We start from the raw sequence: 10527 nt of genomic DNA, 5'->3' as shown, positions 1-10527 counted from the left end.
TCGACATGCAACCATGCATATGAAAAACAAATCTGCATGTTCTTGGCAAAAAAAAAAAATCTACATGCAACCATGCATGACAAAAGGCCTTCATTCTATTATGTTATTTATATTCAGTAAATCATTTGCAGCTATATACAAGAATTAAATATGATAAATAATATGTATTTCAATTTCAATTTTCATATTATTAATCAAGAATATTCATGCTCATTAAATTGAACTGCAACCAATTTCCGCAGCACCGCCTGAGGTATCATCTAGTTCCCTCAGTTTCTCAGGGTGTTCCAAGTTTCTTCTATCTGCAAAATAGAAGAGTGATTTTATAGATGAAAGCTAATCAGATATAAAATACATATGATATATTATTTGACTATTGTGATAGTTGTAAAATATTTGTAGAGTAAAATTAGTATTTTCCATGTATGCTTAGAGAAATAGAAGTAGTGGGTTGATGATGTGGCATGCGTAGTGTGGTGGGATGTGTGCATGTTGAGAGAGAATATAAGAAGCAATTTTTATGTAGTATATGTTTAGAGAAATAGAAGTGGTTGGGTTTATGAGGTGGCATGTGTGATGAGGTGAAATATGCACATGTTGAGAGAAATAAGAGTTGCGGTAACCAACTATTTAAGTATATAACTAGAGAGTTTTGTCTAGTGGCCTCATGAATAAATGTGCTTGCTCTTGTTTCAGGTGTTCCACGTTGTTTAATCGTGAATGGATCACCAAGTTAGCACACGAAATGACCTGGAGCGTATGCTATTAGATGAAACCAAAGGCCCCGAGGCTCTTCCATTATCACTTCTTGAAGACATCACACATAGTTTCTCTGATGACCATGAAATTGGACGCGGCGGATTTGCAGTGGTTTATAAGGTACAATGACTTTGAACTCTCTCTTTTTTTATCTGAATTGTTTTTTTATGAATAACAAGCAGGCGCTCTGCGTTGTCATTAAGTAGAAAAAATGTCAATTAGGAAGAAAAACTAGCCAAAACAGATATAGCTACGGGGCATACACACTGGTCCCGAGGTCACGCGCCTACCGCGAGAGCCGAAACCTTACAACATGCTGATGGCAGTTTCTTTCGTCTTAGTCACGTTTAATCTTACACCTGACAAGCCATGCCTGCACATGCAGGGAATCCTTGAAAATGGGATGGTTGCTGTGAAGAAGTTGACCAATGTGTATTTGTATGAGAATAAATTTCAACAAGAGATTCAATGTCTGATGAAGGTGAAGCATACAAATGTAGTACGATTTTTGGGATATTGTTCTGATACCCAAGGAGAAATAGCAAGCTATCAAGGAAAATTTATCATTGCGGATATACGAGAAAGATTGCTCTGCTTTGAGTATGTGCCAAGAGGGAATCTTTGTGACTATATCTCAGGTAGGATCAAGATTTTTCTTAGGATTATTTATTTCATGCATTCCATCCACTCAGAAATTACTTACCATGTAATGCACCAGGTTTGAATGTCAAAAACATAGTTCCAAATACTAAACTACCTTTCTGTTGTCGCATTAAATACAGATGCATCTTGCGGACTTGAGTGGAGGGAACGTTACAAAATAATCAAGGGAATCTGTGAGGGGTTGCATTACCTTCACATAAACCATGTTCTTCATTTGGATCTAAAGCCTGGAAATATACTCATGGATGATAAAATGTTGCCGGAAATTGGTGACTTTGGTCTGTCACGTTGCTTTGATGAAGGGCAAACCCGTGTTATTACTACAAAAGTTGCTGGAACCTTGTAAGCTTGTTAAGCCCTTGAAATCACAAACCTTATGGTAGCAATGATTTATATTGCGCTACCTCTATGCATTAATCAATCACTTACCATTTTTCTTCTTATATAGTGGATATATGGCACCTGAATTCAATGATCGTGTAATCACACTGAAATATGACATTTATAGTCTTGGTGTTATAATCACGGAGATATTGACTGGAGCAAAGGGGTATCATGATGTTGAGACCGTAAGATCAATCTTTGGCACTTCCAAGATTAATGCTTGATCTGGAATAATTTTCTTTCATTTTGCCGCTGATCACATCTGTAAGGGTGATAATTTATAGTAGACACTCAATTAGGTGTTTCGTCTGAAGAATACCTTCCACTATGAAACCGCCAAACATGCTGCTACCTCCTAAAATCAGTAAAAATAACCTTGTAAGGTGGTTTTTATAATGGTTTTGCCATGCTAGATGTCAATCTAAGGATAGCTGCAATAATATATTTTCATACTAGATGGCTTGCTGACTTGCTTAGCCACAGGTGGGCTCGACCTGTATCTAATAAGAGAGGTGCCTAAACTGTCATTGCTAGGTGATCGCATGGAGTTATTTGCGCATCTAGTAATGAAAGAAAATACCGGTTTTAAAAGAGTGCAAGACAGTGAGTCTCGCAAGAAATTAAAGAAAAAAAAGCAAACAGAAAAACTATGAAAAGTCTTTCAGGAAAGTAAATATTAACTAGAAAGGCGTTCAGATTGAAAATCCCTAGCAATATAGCACTAAGCTATAGGGAAAGAAAGAATTCAATAGACGCAGAGGCCAGGTTGTTATTTCTGGTAAAAGAGCATTAGCCTATATTTCTACCTGATTTTATCGAGCATGAATGTGAAACTTAATTACATGATATTGAATGTTGACCTTACTAGAACTCTAGAACTATGAGAAATCGAAGTGCTTCACTTCTTCAATTTCTGGTATTTTCTTTCATGATGTTTTTGTTCCTAGTTTGATGCTTGAGTTGATTCGGTTGATGCATTGGCATACTTTAGTTTCCCATCCTAAAATATGTTGTTGATCCATTTCACAAATGATAATCATGGTTGCATTCTGTAGGTACTTCGAAATTGGAGTAGAAGGCTTGAGAAATCAAAGAGAGAACAAGTACGTGTATGTACCGAGATAGCATTAGAGTGCACGGAGTACAATCCAGCGAAGAGGCCATCTAGTACACAGAGTATAATTGATAGGCTTGATGAAACAGAAACAACAGACACGCAGGTATGTTCACAAAGTGAACTAGTACGTGCACTCTTAGTTTTATTGCTGACCGCTGGGAGCTGGTGAATGCAGTGGAGTTTTGTGTTGGTTGTTCAAGAGAACAAATGAGCATACATCCCACATGGTACCAAAACATATGATCTGAATGCACGGACAAATCACCAATATACCATGAAAACCTATGAGAATTTTAGTAACATCAGTACAAAATTTATTTACAATGAAAATATTCTTTTATGAATATTTAAAGTGGAATTTTGTAGCTTCAAAATTCAGCTCAATTAATTTAGTTCCATGTTTCAGTTTCTAATTCTAACCCACTCTTGATTCAAGCATTAAAATATATTTTTGAGTTTCCGTAATGTAATTTCACTTTATTTGGGAAACTCGCCACAGGTCAAAATAATGATCTTGAGTGATTCGTTACCTAGCAATTGAAGTTAAAGAAATTGTACCAAAGGAGAAATGACATATCACCTCTTTTCTCTTTTCTAGAAAGAGATACATCATCTATATTTCAAGCAAATTAGGATGCTAAAGTCAGTGAATTTTGATAATATTTACCTCAATTGCCAAGCAAGAAGGGCTATAAACTAAAAAAAGTTCCTCCGCAGGACCTCCTTGATGTCTACCTTGTCGAGCTTTGCTTTCCCGTTGATCCCAATACAGATGAACACATCGTATTTAGGCTTATGAATAAGAGCGCAAAGTCTTGGCGGTGCTTCGCAAGTAGTCCACTCCACGGCATTGTGCCTTCTAGGTCCACTTACACTCTTGTTGTCACAGCGGAACAGCAAGAGAGGCTACCTGAAGAAGCACACTATGATTTGATACTGCAGAGTAGTGTACGGGGAAATAAAAACATCCGTGCTTTTGAAAACCAATCTGAGTATGACCAATTCTTTGAGGAAGCTAATAAGTCGGGGAGCACTGTACATGAGGTGGCACTGAAAACTATTTTTGCTTTGCAAGGAAAGACAACGTCTGAGGTCAGTCGTTTTTCTTAAATACGGACCAGCATTTACCATTCAAAGCTGTAACTTTTTGGTCTGCCTTAGACCTTAGACTAATGCCTGGATTTGTGCAAGAGGTCAAATGATGCTCTTGATCTTGTGGTCAGCTTTGTTCTCACCTCCTGGCCCCTCTATATGACATGTTGCTATATTGCTATGACATGTTGATGATTCTATCGATGTCACTGTACACTGATGTATCGTTTTGTTATCTTTCCTTTCACCCATTTTCTTTTACTGATGGTCTTAATTGGTACTACGTACGACATAGCAGACAATCTCACAAAGAATAAAGGTATGGAGTTCCCTTTTTGCTTGCATACATTCTCGATTCTCTAACTTTAAGCTAGTTTTTCTGTCTTACATTACCAGTCTTTTGTTGGATCAGGATCAACGAATCATATGCGTGAAGAATACTCACGGCATGACGTGCTCCCTTGATGCACAGCCCACGGAGCGATGGTGAGTGCATAGCATATATAATGTGGGATTATGGGCACTGGAATATTAGTTTCCTCTGTACAAATGAATTGGATCACGATCATCATCGTATGATAAGTATCTCGTTGCCGCACAGTATTATCACGGGCCATCAGCACGGAGATGTTTGCTTGTGGAACTATGACACGCAGGCAAGTTAATGCATTATATCTTTATGTCTTCTGTATTGATTGGTCTTGATGTTTTTATCTCTTCTATTTTTAGTCGAGTTCATATCTTCCTGATTTTGCAATAAAGATTCCTTCCGTTCCAAAATAAATGAAGTTTTAGGTATCCTAATTCCTAAGTCAAACTTGCTTAAGTTTGACCAACTCCATGGAAAATGTGCTAACATCTACACAACATCAAATCGAACTTATAAAGGATGAAAGGGTAACTAGGCAGAACCGTTCCCTCCATGTCGTTGGCTATGAATAGTGCCGAGCGAGCGGAGCGGAGCGAGAGAAAAGAAAATATCTCCTCTTTCTCCATCCTCCCTCCTCATCCGGCTCCTCTTCTCCATGCCGCTGCCGCCTCCTCTTCCCCGTCCATCACGGCCGCCTCGCCCCTGCCGCCTTCAGCACCTCCTCCTCCCCTTCCTCATTTGTCCAGAGCCGCCGCCTCTCGTGGCTCCCGTGACAGAATTCATCGGCAGGGGAAGAGGGATCGACGATGGCGCAACCGAGGAGATGGAGTAGCATGCTCCTGCCGCCGTGCGACCCCATCCTTCCTAGAGTAAATAGCATAAAACTACTACAATTCGGTTAGGCTTTCAAAAAACTACCGGATTTGTTTTTTTCGCTGATAACCACCAAGTCCAAGGTCGGCTGTTTCAAAAAACTCAAATCACTATGGGTTATAAAATTATCCAGTTTATGACAGATCGGGCCCGCACGTAAGACAGACGTTTGGTTGACCGTTGTTTGACCGTTAACTTACATGTGGAGCTCACATCTAAGTGTCTCTTCATGCAGTTTTTCTGGAAAAAGCAATCGGGTCCCTGGAATTTTTATAAAAAAGCAATCCAGTCCCTGAAGTTTTTCTGAAAAAGCAATCAGGTCCATGCGCCCTAGCCATGCTCGCCGGCCACCAGCCCCCGTGAGGAGCTCGCTGGCCAGCAGCCATGGCGCCGCCGCGGAGATTCCTTCCGTCGCCCGTTGGCTACTGCGCTCCACCACGGGTCTCCCTTCCAGAGCCGCCACGGATCTCCCTTTCCTCGCCCGTTGTCGTCCAGTGCTGGCCGCCGCGGAGCTCCCTTCAATCCTGCATGCCGGCCGCCGCCTCATCCTGCCGGCGAGGCCCGCCTGCATCCTCCGTGAGCTCCCTACCGCACGGCCTCTCTCTCTTCCCTCTTCCATGTCGTGCCTCGCCTGCGGCTGCCACCACGCCCTGTCTCCTCTGCAGCCACCACCACGCCCTACCTCCTCTGTAGCCGTCGCCACCTCCACCAGCAGGAGCTCCAGCGAGCTCCTACCACGACCATGGCGAGGCTGGGGAGGTGAGGAAGGCCCTGGGAGGGTCGCCGGCTCAGGAGAAACGAGATGAGAGAAGAGAAGAGAAAGAGAGAAAGAAGAAAGAGAAGAGGAAGGGGGAAACTTACATGTGGGCCCCACATGTAAGTCAATGATCAAACTAACGGTTTGTTTAGAAGTAGGCCCCGGCTGTCATAATCATGATCAATCGGTAAGCACCCAGCAGTTTGGGTTTTTTGAAACAGCCAAACCCCTGACTTGGTAGTTATCAGCAAAAAAATAAAATCCGATAGTTTTTTGGAACTCTATCCCGAATTGTAGTAGTTTTATGCTATTTACTCTCCTTCCTACGCTCCGCCCCGCCCCTGCCCCTGCCCCCGCCTTGCCACATCCTCTGCGCCACCGTGCCATCACACCACCTCCATTTCTGCCTTCAGTGCCCCATTGCAGCCACCTGCTGGTCGTCCTATTCTATATGGAGCTGCACATCGGCTTCGGCTTCGTCGCCGGCGGCGACTTCATTGACCGCCTCCTCCTCTCCTCTTCGATCACGACTCCCGCGAACTCCGACCTCGTCGGCAGATCCCTCGGCTACTCGGGAAGGCAGCCATCAGCAGAGATTGAGGGTGCCTCCCCGGCAAGTACACATAATATGAAAATATATTTCATAAATAATCTTATGAGACTAATTTGGTGTTCCAGATGTTTATATATTTTTCTACAAACCTGGTCAAACTTAACCAAGTTTGACTTGAGACAAACCCAGAACTTCAATTATTTTGGAACTAAGGTTGGTATACGGTAAGTGTGGTTGTATATATCTATGATGCAGAGACCAAGGGTAATAAAAAATTCTAGTTTTATCCCTAAAAATCAGTAAATGCTATCATGTACTTCCGTCCGGATTTACTGGGGCCCCTCATATTTTGGACCAAATTTTGACCATTTATATAAAACTAACAAAATATGATGTATATGCTATAAAAGAATACTACTCCATCTGATCCAAATTAATTGACGTTGGTTTAGTACAAAGTTAGTACAAAATTTTGTACTAAACCAGCATCAATTAATATGGATTGGAGGTTGTATTGGATTTGTATTTGAAAGAGGATTGCCACGGTATATTTTTTGTGATATCTAGTTTATATTTTTATTAGTTAAATGTATAGTCAAAACTTGACCCAAATGAGGGGGGCTAATAGGAGGAATTGCGGTAGACAGGGGGTAATAAAAGCTTTTATTATCTATAAAAAAGTAAATACTATCATGTGCTTGCAGTTGATCGGGGGTAATAAAAGTTTATTGTCATGGAAGAAGGCTGATGTTTATTTCTGGTGATGGCCAATGCTACCCAACCTTCATGAAACCTTTAGTCTTCAATCACAGCCCAATATATATGTTTTTCCATGACGATTTTTCGATTGCCATCACAAAATGCATATGACGGAAAAGCTCAATTTGTATTAGCAAATTATGTAAACTCTGCTGCTCTGCATCAACTGAAGCTAATATTTGTATGTACTGGCAGGGAGGGATCAATTCGTTTAAAGTCTGGAAAGAATCTGTCATGCCTTCTTACTCACCAAAAAAAGGCATGCTTTCTGACTTCTATCTTTCCCAGGTTTTTTTCGACATACACTTCATACCATGCTAAATAACTTGGTCCCTCTCACTGCAGTTCATTCTGTTAAAGTTATCTCAAGGAAGAAATGGTTTGTGGCTGGGACATCTGATGGTGTAATCCATGTGTACAGTTACGACAAGAAGATACAAAAACTCAGAAGTTTTAGAGCTGACAGTGATTGCTTCATCACATCAATGGCCGTTCATCTAACCCATCCATATGTACTGTCATCGGCTTATCGTTGTATAAAGCTTTGGGACTGGAACAAGGGCTGGAAGTGCACACAATCATTCGAACAAGAACACTCTGATACCATAGGACAAGTCGCATTTAACCCAATGGACACCAACATTTTTGCAAGTGTTTCGGATGATTGCACAGTAAAGGTATGGGTTTCTCCTTGTCGCTTACTGAAAAGTTTTGCTACGTACTGTACATACTTCAGTTGTGGCTGTGTGCGTCGACTGATGCCATGCCAAGGCCAAGAGAATAATCCTCACGGAATCTAAAACCCTTTACTGACTGATGCCCTATTAATTGCCTATTCATATACTCAATGTTTAGGTTTGGAGCATTGGTTCTCGCGGATCTAAATATACTTTGTATGGGCATGGGAACAAAGTGAACTGCCTTGATTTCTTCACATGTAATGGTGGACAGTATTTAATAAGTGGTTCTGATGATCACACTGCTAAGGTATGCCATTATCATTGACAACAACAACAACAACAACTGTACGAGTGTAACACTGTTAATAAAGGCGCATGCCCTTTTTTTTGTCTAACAGATATGGGACATGGAGAAAAAGGCTTGTGTTCATACAATGGAAGCTTTTAGGTCTCCGGTAACTTCTGTCATTGCCCTCTCCGATGGCCCATATCTAATTACAGGTTCAAAAGATGGCTCTGTTCATTTCTGGAGCTCCGGTGATTTCAGGTATCACATTACCACTTTAAAACACATTGGCTAAGCCTTTCAGAACTTAACCCTGAACATGTGTCAAGTGTCAACTAGCATCCGCATGAATTAATTGTGCTGTTAGATGTGATATTTTTAGGAGCCACATTCGCATACATTCACTTTTTTAATACGACTTACGGGTTGGGTTCCACTATTGAACAATACAGCATCCAAGAAACAAAAACAGGTTCAAACGTGCTTTTGTCACTTATTAGTGCTCACAGAACCCCAAACCTTCGAGCTGCCGTGCAAAGGAGACAGAAATTTGGCATTACACAACCATGTTTACTTTTCTCTCACCTCTGCTCCTTACTGATGCTTTTGGTTTTCATTTTTGCAAGTGATTTGTGCGTGGTTCCTAGGCTAGAGAGAATCGTTAACTTTGCCTCTGGTGGAGCTATTTGGGGTCTCGGACGTTTCATGGGGTCAAGAAGGTAACCAACTTCATGTTTTTTTTTACGGTCAACCGTTGGATCTCTGTCACATAGTAAAACACAATAGACCTTTCGCACCAAGACAAAAAAAAGAAAGAGTGAATTTGTAGGCAAATCCACTGGCTAAGTTCATGTGAGATTTGACGAGGGCTTAAGAAGATTCTGATTGACTAAGGATTGGCGATGTCGTAGTTTGTTTGGATAGGATTTCTTTTTCTTGAGGAAAGATATATAATCCTCAACCTCTGCATCATATATATGCTTACACACTGCATTTTTAATGGATGCGCCACACCTTTTAACATCATTGTATCATTTCTTGTCATGCCAAACGCATAATACTTGATAACTTTATCTTTTAGGATTGTGATCGGACAAGAGTACACAGTGTCAATCATGGCCATCGACAATGAAGAAGAAACATTTGCTATCGAGGACGACAACGAAAAATCCATATGACCGGCATACCAGGAAAGTGGACAACTTTCACGCGAACTGAGGTCAATCAACGACTTATTTAGCGGATGCACGCTTATGCAGTGAACTCTGCTTTGTGTATTCGATTTGGCACTGGATTTCAGTATTTTGCATGCATCCGAGGTTACATTTTGGTGAACCATATGTCGACGTGCAGTGTGGATTTATTCAGGGATAATTTTGCTTTCTGTTCAGGAGAGGTGCTGACTCTGCCCACTGTCCGATACTTTAACTTTTATTATGATTTAAAAGTACTCTTTTATCATAGCCGTATGTTGATCAAGGACAAGTTTGACCATACCATTCTTTTAGTTATGGCATGTTTTGGTTGTCTGTTGTGGAAAGAGAAATCTTATCAGAACGCAAGTTTTCTGTTCACTTTAATAACAGGTTCAGCAAGCACAAGAGATTTCAGCTAATTTGCAAACCCATCCTGACAAATCCCGTGCTATGCATTCTCTAGGAATAATGGACATATGATCTAGGTTCATCTAATCTTTAAAGATGTATACATTAAGTTGATACGGGAAAAGCATCCATACCTGGCGGCCTGCATTCAAATCTGCGCCCATTTCAACCTGAACTTTAGCCGCATTCAGCACATCTGGTCGGGGCTCATGCTCGCGACGACCGTGTGGCTCATGCTCGTGGACGCGTCGTCGTCCACCGGGAGGGCGCCCCGCGTGCAGCTGTCGTAGGGGGTTGCCACTCGCGTCGCATGGTTCAGGGAGTGGAGGTGGCGGGGGGCGCCGCCGGCAGCAGATGATGCCGGAGGCGGTCAGGAGCAGGGGCGCACTGCCGGAGGAAGATGATTGCGGCCGCGGCCGGGAGCAGGGGCGCACAGCCGGCAGCACTGTAAGTGACAGAGGGATGAATGATGATGGCGACTGCGGCCGGGAGCAGGGGCCAGATCTGTCGAGGCGGGGAGGCGCGGTGGGAGCTGGGAGGCTGGGAGAGAAGAGGGCGAACTGGCGAAGTGGTTCGCACAGCAGATCCAGTGATCGTTCGTATTGGGCCGGCCCATTTAGACCCTGTTTG

The 10527-nt window shown here is 42.1% G+C and overlaps 1 pseudogene; it reads left to right on the top strand.

Annotated features, from left to right (window-relative positions):
- Nucleotides 1-706: 706 nt before the first annotated feature.
- Nucleotides 707-9752, top strand: LOC119279902 (annotated as a pseudogene).
- The last annotated feature ends 775 nt before the right edge of the window (nt 9753-10527 follow it).

This window comes from Triticum dicoccoides, chromosome 3B (assembly GCF_002162155.2).
Source record: "Triticum dicoccoides isolate Atlit2015 ecotype Zavitan chromosome 3B, WEW_v2.0, whole genome shotgun sequence".
Classification (NCBI taxonomy): domain Eukaryota; kingdom Viridiplantae; phylum Streptophyta; class Magnoliopsida; order Poales; family Poaceae; genus Triticum; species Triticum dicoccoides.
This window is presented reverse-complemented; position numbering and strand designations above follow the sequence as displayed.